Source organism: Brassica napus (assembly GCF_020379485.1).
Source record: "Brassica napus cultivar Da-Ae chromosome A8 unlocalized genomic scaffold, Da-Ae chrA08_Random_1, whole genome shotgun sequence".
NCBI classification, from domain to species: Eukaryota; Viridiplantae; Streptophyta; class Magnoliopsida; order Brassicales; family Brassicaceae; genus Brassica; species Brassica napus.
The window spans coordinates 98,122-109,216 of NW_026014084.1; the positions used below are offsets into that span (position 1 = coordinate 98,122).

Below are 11,095 nucleotides of genomic sequence, written 5' to 3' on the forward strand. Positions count from 1 at the left end.
GTGTTCTACATCAATCTCGAGCACTTTGGTTCGAGAAAAAAAATGCCAGCAAATGTTGTGGGTCCCACGCCATCCACTCGAATTGTCGAAACGAAATGACAAATGGAATCGCGAGTCATGTACTGACGGGTGCGATCATACCAGCACTAATGCACCGGATCCCATCAGAACTCCGCAGTGAAGCGTGCTTGGGCGAGAGTAGTACTAGGATGGGTGACCTCCCGGGAAGTCCTCGTGTTGCACCCCCTTTTTATTTTATTTTTCGATCTAAAACGATTCTAGCTTTGGAAATCCCATAACTTTTGAACCGTGAGGATCTACGCCGCCCACAGCACCATTTCGGAAAGCCCCAAAAACCATCAAGGGCGGTTAAAGGACGTCGCGATTTTTCGGCCCCAAATTCAGCCTTTTGACCCTCAAACGGGCTGCTGAAATTTACAGAGCGTAAAATAGTCAAGATGTGTTTTTCGAGTGTTTGGTGTTGTTGTTGTTGTGTTCTACATCAATCTCGAGCACTTTGGTTCGAGAAAAAAAATGCCAGCAAATCTTGTGGGTCCCACGCCATCCACTCGAATTGTCGAAACGAAAGGACAAATGGAATCGCGAGTCACGTACTGACGAGTGCGATCATACCAGCACAAATGCACCGGATCCCATCAGAACTCCGCAGCTAAGCGTGCTTGGGCGAGAGTAGTACTAGGATGGGTGACCTCCCGGGAAGTCCTCGTGTTGCACCCCTTTTCTATTTTGTTTTTCGATCTAAAACGATTCTAGCTTTGGAAAACCCATAACTTTTGAACCGTGAGGATCTACGCCGCCCACAGCACCTTTTCGGAAAGCCCTAGAAACCATCAAGGGCGGTTAAAGGACGTCGCGATTTTCCGGCCCCTAATTCAGCCGTTTTGACCCTCAAACGTTTTGCTGAATTTCTAAAAGGACGTCGCGATTTTCTAAAATAGCCAAGATGCGTTTTTCGAGTGTTTGGTGTTGTTGTTGTTGTTGTGTTCTACATCAATCTCGAGCACTTTGGTTCGAGAAAAAAAATGCCAGCAAATGTTGTGCGTCCCACGCCATCCACTCGAATTGTCGAAACGAAATGACAAATTTCTAAAGGGCGGTTAAAGGACGTCGCGATTTTCTAAAATAGCCAAGATGCGTTTTTCGAGTGTTTGGTGTTGTTGTTGTTGTTGTGTTCTACATCAATCTCGAGCACTTTGGTTCGAGAAAAAAAATGCCAGCAAATGTTGTGGGTCCCACGCCATCCACTCGAATTGTCGAAACGAAATGACAAATGGAATCGCGAGTCATGTACTGACGGGTGCGATCATACCAGCACTAATGCAGCGGATCCCATCAGAACTCCGCAGTTAAGCGTGCTTGGGCGAGAGTAGTACTAGGATGGGTGACCTCCCGGGAAGTCCTCGTGTTGCACCCCTTTTCTATTTTGTTTTTCGATCTAAAACGATTCTAGCTTTGGAAAACCCATAACTTTTGAACCGTGAGGATCTACGCCGCCCACAGCACCTTTTCGGAAAGCCCTAGAAACCATCAAGGGCGGTTAAAGGACGTCGCGATTTTTCGGCCCCAAATTCAGCCGTTTTGACCCTCAAACGGGCTGCTGAAATTTACGGAGCGTAAAATAGTCAAGATGCGTTTTTCGAGATTTGGTGTTGTTATTGTTGTGTTCTACATCAATCTCGAGCACTTTGGTTCGAGAAAAAAAATGCTAGCAAATCTTGTGGGTCCCACGCCATCCACTCGAATTGTCGAAACGAAAGGACAAATGGAATCGCGAGTCATGTACTGACGGGTGCGATCATACCAGCACTAATGCACTGGATTCCATCAGAACTCCGCAGTTAAGCGTGCTTGGGCGAGAGTAGTACTAGGATGGGTGACCTCCCGGGAAGTCCTCGTGTTGCACCCCTTTTCTATTTTGTTTTTCGATCTAAAACGATTCTAGCTTTGGAAAACCCATAACTTTTGAACCGTGAGGATCTACGCCGCCCACAGCACCTTTTCAGAAAGCCCTAGAAACCATCAAGGGCGGTTAAAGGACGTCGCGATTTTTCGGCCCCAAATTCAGCCATTTTGACCCTCAAACGGGCTGCTGAAATTTACGGAGCGTAAAATAGCCAAGATGCGTTTTTCGAGTGTTTGGTGTTGTTGTTGTTGTTGTGTTCTACATCAATCTCGAGCACTTTGGTTCGAGAAAAAAAATGCCAGCAAATGTTGTGGGTCCCACGCCATCCACTCGAATTGTCGAAACGAAAGACACATGGAATCGCGAGTCATGTACTGACGGGTGCGATCATACCAGCACTAATGCACCGGATCCCATCAGAACTCCGCAGTGAAGCGTGCTTGGGCGAGAGTAGTACTAGGATGGGTGACCTCCCGGGAAGTCCTCGTGTTGCACCCCCTTTTTATTTTATTTTTCGATCTAAAACGATTCTAGCTTTGGAAATCCCATAACTTTTGAACCGTGAGGATCTACGCCGCCCACAGCACCATTTCGGAAAGCCCCAAAACCATCAAGGGCGGTTAAAGGACGTCGCGATTTTTCGGCCCCAAATTCAGCCTTTTGACCCTCAAACGGGCTGCTGAAATTTACGGAGCGTAAAATAGTCAAGATGTGTTTTTCGAGTGTTTGGTGTTGTTGTTGTTGTGTTCTACATCAATCTCGAGCACTTTGGTTCGAGAAAAAAAATGCCAGCAAATCTTGTGGGTCCCACGCCATCCACTCGAATTGTCGAAACGAAAGGACAAATGGAATCGCGAGTCACGTACTGACGAGTGCGATCATACCAGCACAAATGCACCGGATCCCATCAGAACTCCGCAGCTAAGCGTGCTTGGGCGAGAGTAGTACTAGGATGGGTGACCTCCCGGGAAGTCCTCGTGTTGCACCCCTTTTCTATTTTGTTTTTCGATCTAAAACGATTCTAGCTTTGGAAAACCCATAACTTTTGAACCGTGAGGATCTACGCCGCCCACAGCACCTTTTCGGAAAGCCCTAGAAACCATCAAGGGCGGTTAAAGGACGTCGCGATTTTCCGGCCCCTAATTCAGCCGTTTTGACCCTCAAACGTTTTGCTGAATTTCTAAAAGGACGTCGCGATTTTCTAAAATAGCCAAGATGCGTTTTTCGAGTGTTTGGTGTTGTTGTTGTTGTTGTGTTCTACATCAATCTCGAGCACTTTGGTTCGAGAAAAAAAATGCCAGCAAATGTTGTGCGTCCCACGCCATCCACTCGAATTGTCGAAACGAAATGACAAATTTCTAAAGGGCGGTTAAAGGACGTCGCGATTTTCTAAAATAGCCAAGATGCGTTTTTCGAGTGTTTGGTGTTGTTGTTGTTGTTGTGTTCTACATCAATCTCGAGCACTTTGGTTCGAGAAAAAAAATGCCAGCAAATGTTGTGGGTCCCACGCCATCCACTCGAATTGTCGAAACGAAATGACAAATGGAATCGCGAGTCATGTACTGACGGGTGCGATCATACCAGCACTAATGCAGCGGATCCCATCAGAACTCCGCAGTTAAGCGTGCTTGGGCGAGAGTAGTACTAGGATGGGTGACCTCCCGGGAAGTCCTCGTGTTGCACCCCTTTTCTATTTTGTTTTTCGATCTAAAACGATTCTAGCTTTGGAAAACCCATAACTTTTGAACCGTGAGGATCTACGCCGCCCACAGCACCTTTTCGGAAAGCCCTAGAAACCATCAAGGGCGGTTAAAGGACGTCGCGATTTTTCGGCCCCAAATTCAGCCGTTTTGACCCTCAAACGGGCTGCTGAAATTTACGGAGCGTAAAATAGTCAAGATGTGTTTTTCGAGTGTTTGGTGTTGTTGTTGTTGTGTTCTACATCAATCTCGAGCACTTTGGTTCGAGAAAAAAAATGCCAGCAAATCTTGTGGGTCCCACGCCATCCACTCGAATTGTCGAAACGAAAGGACAAATAGAATCGCGAGTCATGTACTGACGGGTGCGATCATACCAGCACTAATGCACCGGATCCCATCAGAACTCCGCAGCTAAGCGTGCTTGGGCGAGAGTAGTACTAGGATGGGTGACCTCCCGGGAAGTCCTCGTGTTGCACCCCTTTTCTATTTTGTTTTTCGATCTAAAACGATTCTAGCTTTGGAAAACCCATAACTTTTGAACCGTGAGGATCTACGCCGCCCACAGCACCTTTTTGGAAAGCCCTAGAAACCATCAAGGGCGGTTAAAGGCCTCGCGATTTTTCGGCCCCAAATTCAGCCGTTTTGACCCTCAAACGGGCTGCTGAAATTTACGGAGCGTAAAATAGTCAAGATGCGTTTTTCGAGATTTGGTGTTGTTATTGTTGTGTTCTACATCAATCTCGAGCACTTTGGTTCGAGAAAAAAAATGCTAGCAAATCTTGTGGGTCCCACGCCATCCACTCGAATTGTCGAAACGAAAGGACAAATGGAATCGCGAGTCATGTACTGACGGGTGCGATCATACCAGCACTAATGCACTGGATTCCATCAGAACTCCGCAGTTAAGCGTGCTTGGGCGAGAGTAGTACTAGGATGGGTGACCTCCCGGGAAGTCCTCGTGTTGCACCCCTTTTCTATTTTGTTTTTCGATCTAAAACGATTCTAGCTTTGGAAAACCCATAACTTTTGAACCGTGAGGATCTACGCCGCCCACAGCACCTTTTCAGAAAGCCCTAGAAACCATCAAGGGCGGTTAAAGGACGTCGCGATTTTTCGGCCCCAAATTCAGCCATTTTGACCCTCAAACGGGCTGCTGAAATTTACGGAGCGTAAAATAGCCAAGATGCGTTTTTCGAGTGTTTGGTGTTGTTGTTGTTGTTGTGTTCTACATCAATCTCGAGCACTTTGGTTCGAGAAAAAAAATGCCAGCAAATGTTGTGGGTCCCACGCCATCCACTCGAATTGTCGAAACGAAATGACACATGGAATCGCGAGTCATGTACTGACGGGTGCGATCATACCAGCACTAATGCACCGGATCCCATCAGAACTCCGCAGTGAAGCGTGCTTGGGCGAGAGTAGTACTAGGATGGGTGACCTCCCGGGAAGTCCTCGTGTTGCACCCCCTTTTTATTTTATTTTTTCGATCTAAAACGATTCTAGCTTTGGAAATCCCATAACTTTTGAACCGTGAGGATCTACGCCGCCCACAGCACCATTTCGGAAAGCCCCAAAAACCATCAAGGGCGGTTAAAGGACGTCGCGATTTTTCGGCCCCAAATTCAGCCTTTTTGACCCTCAAACGGGCTGCTGAAATTTACAGAGCGTAAAATAGTCAAGATGTGTTTTTCGAGTGTTTGGTGTTGTTGTTGTTGTGTTCTACATCAATCTCGAGCACTTTGGTTCGAGAAAAAAAATGCCAGCAAATCTTGTGGGTCCCACGCCATCCACTCGAATTGTCGAAACGAAAGGACAAATGGAATCGCGAGTCACGTACTGACGAGTGCGATCATACCAGCACAAATGCACCGGATCCCATCAGAACTCCGCAGCTAAGCGTGCTTGGGCGAGAGTAGTACTAGGATGGGTGACCTCCCGGGAAGTCCTCGTGTTGCACCCCTTTTCTATTTTGTTTTTCGATCTAAAACGATTCTAGCTTTGGAAAACCCATAACTTTTGAACCGTGAGGATCTACGCCGCCCACAGCACCTTTTCGGAAAGCCCTAGAAACCATCAAGGGCGGTTAAAGGACGTCGCGATTTTCCGGCCCCAAATTCAGCCGTTTTGACCCTCAAACGTTTTGCTGAATTTCTAAAAGGACGTCGCGATTTTCTAAAATAGCCAAGATGCGTTTTTCGAGTGTTTGGTGTTGTTGTTGTTGTTGTGTTCTACATCAATCTCGAGCACTTTGGTTCGAGAAAAAAAATGCCAGCAAATGTTGTGCGTCCCACGCCATCCACTCGAATTGTCGAAACGAAATGACAAATTTCTAAAGGGCGGTTAAAGGACGTCGCGATTTTCTAAAATAGCCAAGATGCGTTTTTCGAGTGTTTGGTGTTGTTGTTGTTGTTGTGTTCTACATCAATCTCGAGCACTTTGGTTCGAGAAAAAAAATGCCAGCAAATGTTGTGGGTCCCACGCCATCCACTCGAATTGTCGAAACGAAATGACAAATGGAATCGCGAGTCATGTACTGACGGGTGCGATCATACCAGCACTAATGCAGCGGATCCCATCAGAACTCCGCAGTTAAGCGTGCTTGGGCGAGAGTAGTACTAGGATGGGTGACCTCCCGGGAAGTCCTCGTGTTGCACCCCTTTTCTATTTTGTTTTTCGATCTAAAACGATTCTAGCTTTGGAAAACCCATAACTTTTGAACCGTGAGGATCTACGCCGCCCACAGCACCTTTTCGGAAAGCCCTAGAAACCATCAAGGGCGGTTAAAGGACGTCGCGATTTTTCGGCCCCAAATTCAGCCGTTTTGACCCTCAAACGGGCTGCTGAAATTTACGGAGCGTAAAATAGTCAAGATGCGTTTTTCGAGATTTGGTGTTGTTATTGTTGTGTTCTACATCAATCTCGAGCACTTTGGTTCGAGAAAAAAAATGCTAGCAAATCTTGTGGGTCCCACGCCATCCACTCGAATTGTCGAAACGAAAGGACAAATGGAATCGCGAGTCATGTACTGACGGGTGCGATCATACCAGCACTAATGCACCGGATCCCATCAGAACTCCGCAGCTAAGCGTGCTTGGGCGAGAGTAGTACTAGGATGGGTGACCTCCCGGGAAGTCCTCGTGTTGCACCCCTTTTCTATTTTGTTTTTCGATCTAAAACGATTCTAGCTTTGGAAAACCCATAACTTTTGAACCGTGAGGATCTACGCCGCCCACAGCACCTTTTCGGAAAGCCCTAGAAACCATCAAGGGCGGTTAAAGGACGTCGCGATTTTTCGGCCCCAAATTCAGCCGTTTTGACCCTCAAACGGGCTGCTGAAATTTACGGAGCGTAAAATAGCCAAGATGCGTTTTTCGAGTGTTTGGTGTTGTTGTTGTTGTTGTGTTCTACATCAATCTCGAGCACTTTGGTTCGAGAAAAAAATGCCAGCAAATCTTGTGGGTCCCACGCCATCCACTCGAATTGTCGAAACGAAATGACAAATGGAATCGCGAGTCATGTACTGACGGGTGCGATCATACCAGCACTAATGCACCGGATCCCATCAGAACTCCGCAGTGAAGCGTGCTTGGGCGAGAGTAGTACTAGGATGGGTGACCTCCCGGGAAGTCCTCGTGTTGCACCCCTTTTTATTTTGTTTTTTCGATCTAAAACGATTCTAGCTTTGGAAAACCCATAACTTTTGAACCGTGAGGATCTACGCCGCCCACAGCACCATTTCGGAAAGCCCCAAAAACCATCAAGGGCGGTTAAAGGACGTCGCGATTTTTCGGCCCCAAATTCAGCCTTTTTGACCCTCAAACGGGCTGCTGAAATTTACGGAGCGTAAAATAGTCAAGATGTGTTTTTCGAGTGTTTGGTGTTGTTGTTGTTGTGTTCTACATCAATCTCGAGCACTTTGGTTCGAGAAAAAAAATGCCAGCAAATCTTGTGGGTCCCACGCCATCCACTCGAATTGTCGAAACGAAAGGACAAATGGAATCGCGAGTCATGTACTGACGGGTGCGATCATACCAGCACAAATGCACCGGATCCCATCAGAACTCCGCAGCTAAGCGTGCTTGGGCGAGAGTAGTACTAGGATGGGTGACCTCCCGGGAAGTCCTCGTGTTGCACCCCTTTTCTATTTTGTTTTTCGATCTAAAACGATTCTAGCTTTGGAAAACCCATAACTTTTGAACCGTGAGGATCTACGCCGCCCACAGCACCTTTTCGGAAAGCCCTAGAAACCATCAAGGGCGGTTAAAGGACGTCGCGATTTTCCGGCCCCAAATTCAGCCGTTTTGACCCTCAAACGTTTTGCTGAATTTTAAAAGGACGTCGCGATTTTCTAAAATAGCCAAGATGCGTTTTTCGAGTGTTTGGTGTTGTTGTTGTTGTTGTGTTCTACATCAATCTCGAGCACTTTGGTTCGAGAAAAAAATGCCAGCAAATGTTGTGCGTCCCACGCCATCCACTCGAATTGTCGAAACGAAATGACAAATTTCTAAGGGCGGTTAAAGGACGTCGCGATTTTCTAAAATAGCCAAGATGCGTTTTTCGAGTGTTTGGTGTTGTTGTTGTTGTTGTGTTCTACATCAATCTCGAGCACTTTGGTTCGAGAAAAAAAATGCCAGCAAATGTTGTGGGTCCCACGCCATCCACTCGAATTGTCGAAACAAAATGACAAATGGAATCGCGAGTCATGTACTGACGGGTGCGATCATACCAGCACTAATGCAGCGGATCCCATCAGAACTCCGCAGTTAAGCGTGCTTGGGCGAGAGTAGTACTAGGATGGGTGACCTCCCGGGAAGTCCTCGTGTTGCACCCCTTTTCTATTTTGTTTTTCGATCTAAAACGATTCTAGCTTTGGAAAACCCATAACTTTTGAACCGTGAGGATCTACGCCGCCCACAGCACCTTTTCGGAAAGCCCTAGAAACCATCAAGGGCGGTTAAAGGACGTCGCGATTTTCGGCCCCAAATTCAGCCGTTTTGACCCTCAAACGTTTTGCTGAATTTCTAAAAGGACGTCGCGATTTTTAAAATAGCCAAGATGCGTTTTTCGAGTGTTTGGTGTTGTTGTTGTTGGTGTGTTCTACATCAATCTCGAGCACTTTGGTTCGAGAAAAAAAATGCCAGCAAATGTTGTGCGTCCCACGCCATCCACTCGAATTGTCGAAACGAAATGACAAATTTCTAAAGGGCGGTTAAAGGACGTCGCGATTTTCTAAAATAGCCAAGATGCGTTTTTCGAGTGTTTGGTGTTGTTGTTGTTGTTGTGTTCTACATCAATCTCGAGCACTTTGGTTCGAGAAAAAAATGCCAGCAAATGTTGTGGGTCCCACGCCATCCACTCGAATTGTCGAAACGAAATGACAATGGAATCGCGAGTCATGTACTGACGGGTGCGATCATACCAGCACTAATGCAGCGGATCCCATCAGAACTCCGCAGTTAAGCGTGCTTGGGCGAGAGTAGTACTAGGATGGGTGACCTCCCGGGAAGTCCTCGTGTTGCACCCCTTTTCTATTTTGTTTTTCGATCTAAAATTTCTAGCTTTGGAAACACATAACTTTTGAACCGTGAGGATCTACGCCGCCCACAGCACCTTTTCAGAAAGCCCTAGAAACCATCAAGGGCGGTTAAAGGACGTCGCGATTTTTCGGCCCCAAATTCAGCCTTTTTGACCCTCAAACGGGCTGCTGAAATTTACGGAGCGTAAAATAGTCAAGATGTGTTTTTCGAGTGTTTGGTGTTGTTGTTGTGTTCTACATCAATCTCGAGCACCATTTCGGAAAGCCCTAGAAACCATCAAGGGCGGTTAAAGGACGTCGCGATTTTTCGGCCCCAAATTCAGCCGTTTTGACCCTCAAACGGGCTGCTGAAATTTACGGAGCGTAAAATAGCCAAGATGCGTTTTTCGAGTGTTTGGTGTGTTGTTTGTTGTTGTTCTGTTCTACATCAATCTCGAGCACTTTGGTTCGAGAAAAAAATGCCAGCAAATGTTGTGGGTCCCACGCCATCCACTCGAATTGTCGAAACGAAATGACAAATGGAATCGCGAGTCATGTACTGATGGGTGCGATCATACCAGCACTAATGCACCGGATCCCATCAGAACTCCGCAGTTAAGCGTGCTTGGGCGAGAGTTGTACTAGGATGGGTGACCTCCCGGAAGTCCTCGTGTTGCACCCCCTTTTTATTTTGTTTCTTCTTTCTAGATCTAACGATTCTAGCTTTGGAAATCCCATAACTTTAGAAACAACACATGGACAGCCTCAATCTGTTGGTTCGTTCGTGAGTTTTCGTAACGAAACATTCATCATATAAATAAACCGCGTAAGGCGGCAAGGGATTCGAAGCCACCAATGGCCAGTCCCGGTAAATACAAATACGGCCAAATAGGCCTAAGCAAAATCAAAAAGGCCACACTCGGCCGAAAACAGATAAAACGATAATCAAACTCAATCATCAATACAAAGGATCAGTCCATCCAAATAGGATCCTCTACGGTCGCTCTCCATCTTCCTCAGCATCACGACCCTCGACCACTGCTCCTCGAGCGGCATAGACAGTGGATAAGGATGTATCTTCAAAAAGAAGCCTCCATAACATTATCAATTGACGAGCTGAAACGAAATTGATGAGCCTCGACCACCGCACGGACCCTCTCGGGAGAAAAATGACCCCAAAACAGCGGACCACCACGGAGAAGGTCTCGGACGATGCACAAATCTTCGGAAAAGGAGGATGGGGTTGTGTACTGCAAATGAACGTAGTACAGATATGGAAGAATATAAAAAAAAACGGGTAGTAAGAAAGGCAACGAGTGATCGTTCAGTACGTTACCTCCTGTCTCCCACAGTCGCCTAAACGAGGAAGGCACTCCACGGCGACGAGGCTTGGTCCAATCTAACGTAGAAAAAATAACTCTTCCATCCACAACCATCCTGAGGGAATCCCTTCAGACTTCCATATATACGCAACTTTAAACTACCAGACGATCGGTCCCAACTCGAGACAGGGTAGGAAAGCTTCGAGATAATCAGCAGTGAGCTCCATGCCTCGCTCGTATCCCAAGACTAGCAACCCGACAAGGTGCTTTATACCGCGGGGAGAAATCTGACTTATCGAAACTTCCAACGTTCAGAAACTCTACTATAACCAACGGAATGGGAAACCACATGCGAGCACGCATCAGATGTTCCTTCGGGAGGTTCGTCGGCTCTCTCCCCCTCGAGGGGTAATCGAAAATCCACATTTTCCGGAACGTGACAGAAGCTGCGTATGGTTCAAGGAACGGAAGGGTACCCTGCTCGGTCTCCCATGACCCTTTCCGAAAAAGGCCTCATGGTAATCCATGGCGCGGGAGGCGGTTCCTCCGCGGTACACATACACCCAGTATGCGTCGGCCTCGGCAGGGTCACGGAATGTGCCACAAACTCTGATCTCTCGGAAAACCCACCAGA

At 47.0% G+C, this 11,095-nt stretch overlaps 18 non-coding genes across 18 annotated transcripts; all 18 read left to right on the forward strand.

The window, feature by feature from the left end:
- Positions 1-127: 127 nt before the first annotated feature.
- Positions 128-246, forward strand: LOC125594446. The gene has a single exon (XR_007329873.1). It is a non-coding gene; the product is annotated as a 5S ribosomal RNA (ribosomal RNA).
- Positions 247-619: 373 nt separating this feature from the next.
- LOC125594417 lies at positions 620-738 on the forward strand. The gene has a single exon (XR_007329845.1). It is a non-coding gene; the product is annotated as a 5S ribosomal RNA (ribosomal RNA).
- Positions 739-1,316: 578 nt separating this feature from the next.
- On the forward strand, positions 1,317-1,435 carry LOC125594406. Its single transcript, XR_007329834.1, has one exon. It is a non-coding gene; the product is annotated as a 5S ribosomal RNA (ribosomal RNA).
- A 373-nt stretch (positions 1,436-1,808) lies between these two features.
- LOC125594414 lies at positions 1,809-1,927 on the forward strand. Its single transcript, XR_007329842.1, has one exon. It is a non-coding gene; the product is annotated as a 5S ribosomal RNA (ribosomal RNA).
- Positions 1,928-2,303: 376 nt separating this feature from the next.
- LOC125594447 lies at positions 2,304-2,422 on the forward strand. Its single transcript, XR_007329874.1, has one exon. It is a non-coding gene; the product is annotated as a 5S ribosomal RNA (ribosomal RNA).
- A 372-nt stretch (positions 2,423-2,794) lies between these two features.
- On the forward strand, positions 2,795-2,913 carry LOC125594418. The gene has a single exon (XR_007329846.1). It is a non-coding gene; the product is annotated as a 5S ribosomal RNA (ribosomal RNA).
- Positions 2,914-3,491: 578 nt separating this feature from the next.
- Positions 3,492-3,610, forward strand: LOC125594407. The gene has a single exon (XR_007329835.1). It is a non-coding gene; the product is annotated as a 5S ribosomal RNA (ribosomal RNA).
- Positions 3,611-3,984: 374 nt separating this feature from the next.
- LOC125594442 lies at positions 3,985-4,103 on the forward strand. The gene has a single exon (XR_007329869.1). It is a non-coding gene; the product is annotated as a 5S ribosomal RNA (ribosomal RNA).
- A 372-nt stretch (positions 4,104-4,475) lies between these two features.
- Positions 4,476-4,594, forward strand: LOC125594415. The gene has a single exon (XR_007329843.1). It is a non-coding gene; the product is annotated as a 5S ribosomal RNA (ribosomal RNA).
- Positions 4,595-4,971: 377 nt separating this feature from the next.
- On the forward strand, positions 4,972-5,090 carry LOC125594449. Its single transcript, XR_007329876.1, has one exon. It is a non-coding gene; the product is annotated as a 5S ribosomal RNA (ribosomal RNA).
- A 375-nt stretch (positions 5,091-5,465) lies between these two features.
- On the forward strand, positions 5,466-5,584 carry LOC125594419. The gene has a single exon (XR_007329847.1). It is a non-coding gene; the product is annotated as a 5S ribosomal RNA (ribosomal RNA).
- Positions 5,585-6,162: 578 nt separating this feature from the next.
- On the forward strand, positions 6,163-6,281 carry LOC125594408. Its single transcript, XR_007329836.1, has one exon. It is a non-coding gene; the product is annotated as a 5S ribosomal RNA (ribosomal RNA).
- A 373-nt stretch (positions 6,282-6,654) lies between these two features.
- Positions 6,655-6,773, forward strand: LOC125594443. Its single transcript, XR_007329870.1, has one exon. It is a non-coding gene; the product is annotated as a 5S ribosomal RNA (ribosomal RNA).
- A 376-nt stretch (positions 6,774-7,149) lies between these two features.
- LOC125594450 lies at positions 7,150-7,268 on the forward strand. The gene has a single exon (XR_007329877.1). It is a non-coding gene; the product is annotated as a 5S ribosomal RNA (ribosomal RNA).
- Positions 7,269-7,642: 374 nt separating this feature from the next.
- Positions 7,643-7,761, forward strand: LOC125594452. Its single transcript, XR_007329879.1, has one exon. It is a non-coding gene; the product is annotated as a 5S ribosomal RNA (ribosomal RNA).
- A 575-nt stretch (positions 7,762-8,336) lies between these two features.
- Positions 8,337-8,455, forward strand: LOC125594409. The gene has a single exon (XR_007329837.1). It is a non-coding gene; the product is annotated as a 5S ribosomal RNA (ribosomal RNA).
- Positions 8,456-9,029: 574 nt separating this feature from the next.
- On the forward strand, positions 9,030-9,148 carry LOC125594410. The gene has a single exon (XR_007329838.1). It is a non-coding gene; the product is annotated as a 5S ribosomal RNA (ribosomal RNA).
- Positions 9,149-9,703: 555 nt separating this feature from the next.
- Positions 9,704-9,821, forward strand: LOC125594423. Its single transcript, XR_007329851.1, has one exon. It is a non-coding gene; the product is annotated as a 5S ribosomal RNA (ribosomal RNA).
- Positions 9,822-11,095: the final 1,274 nt, after the last annotated feature.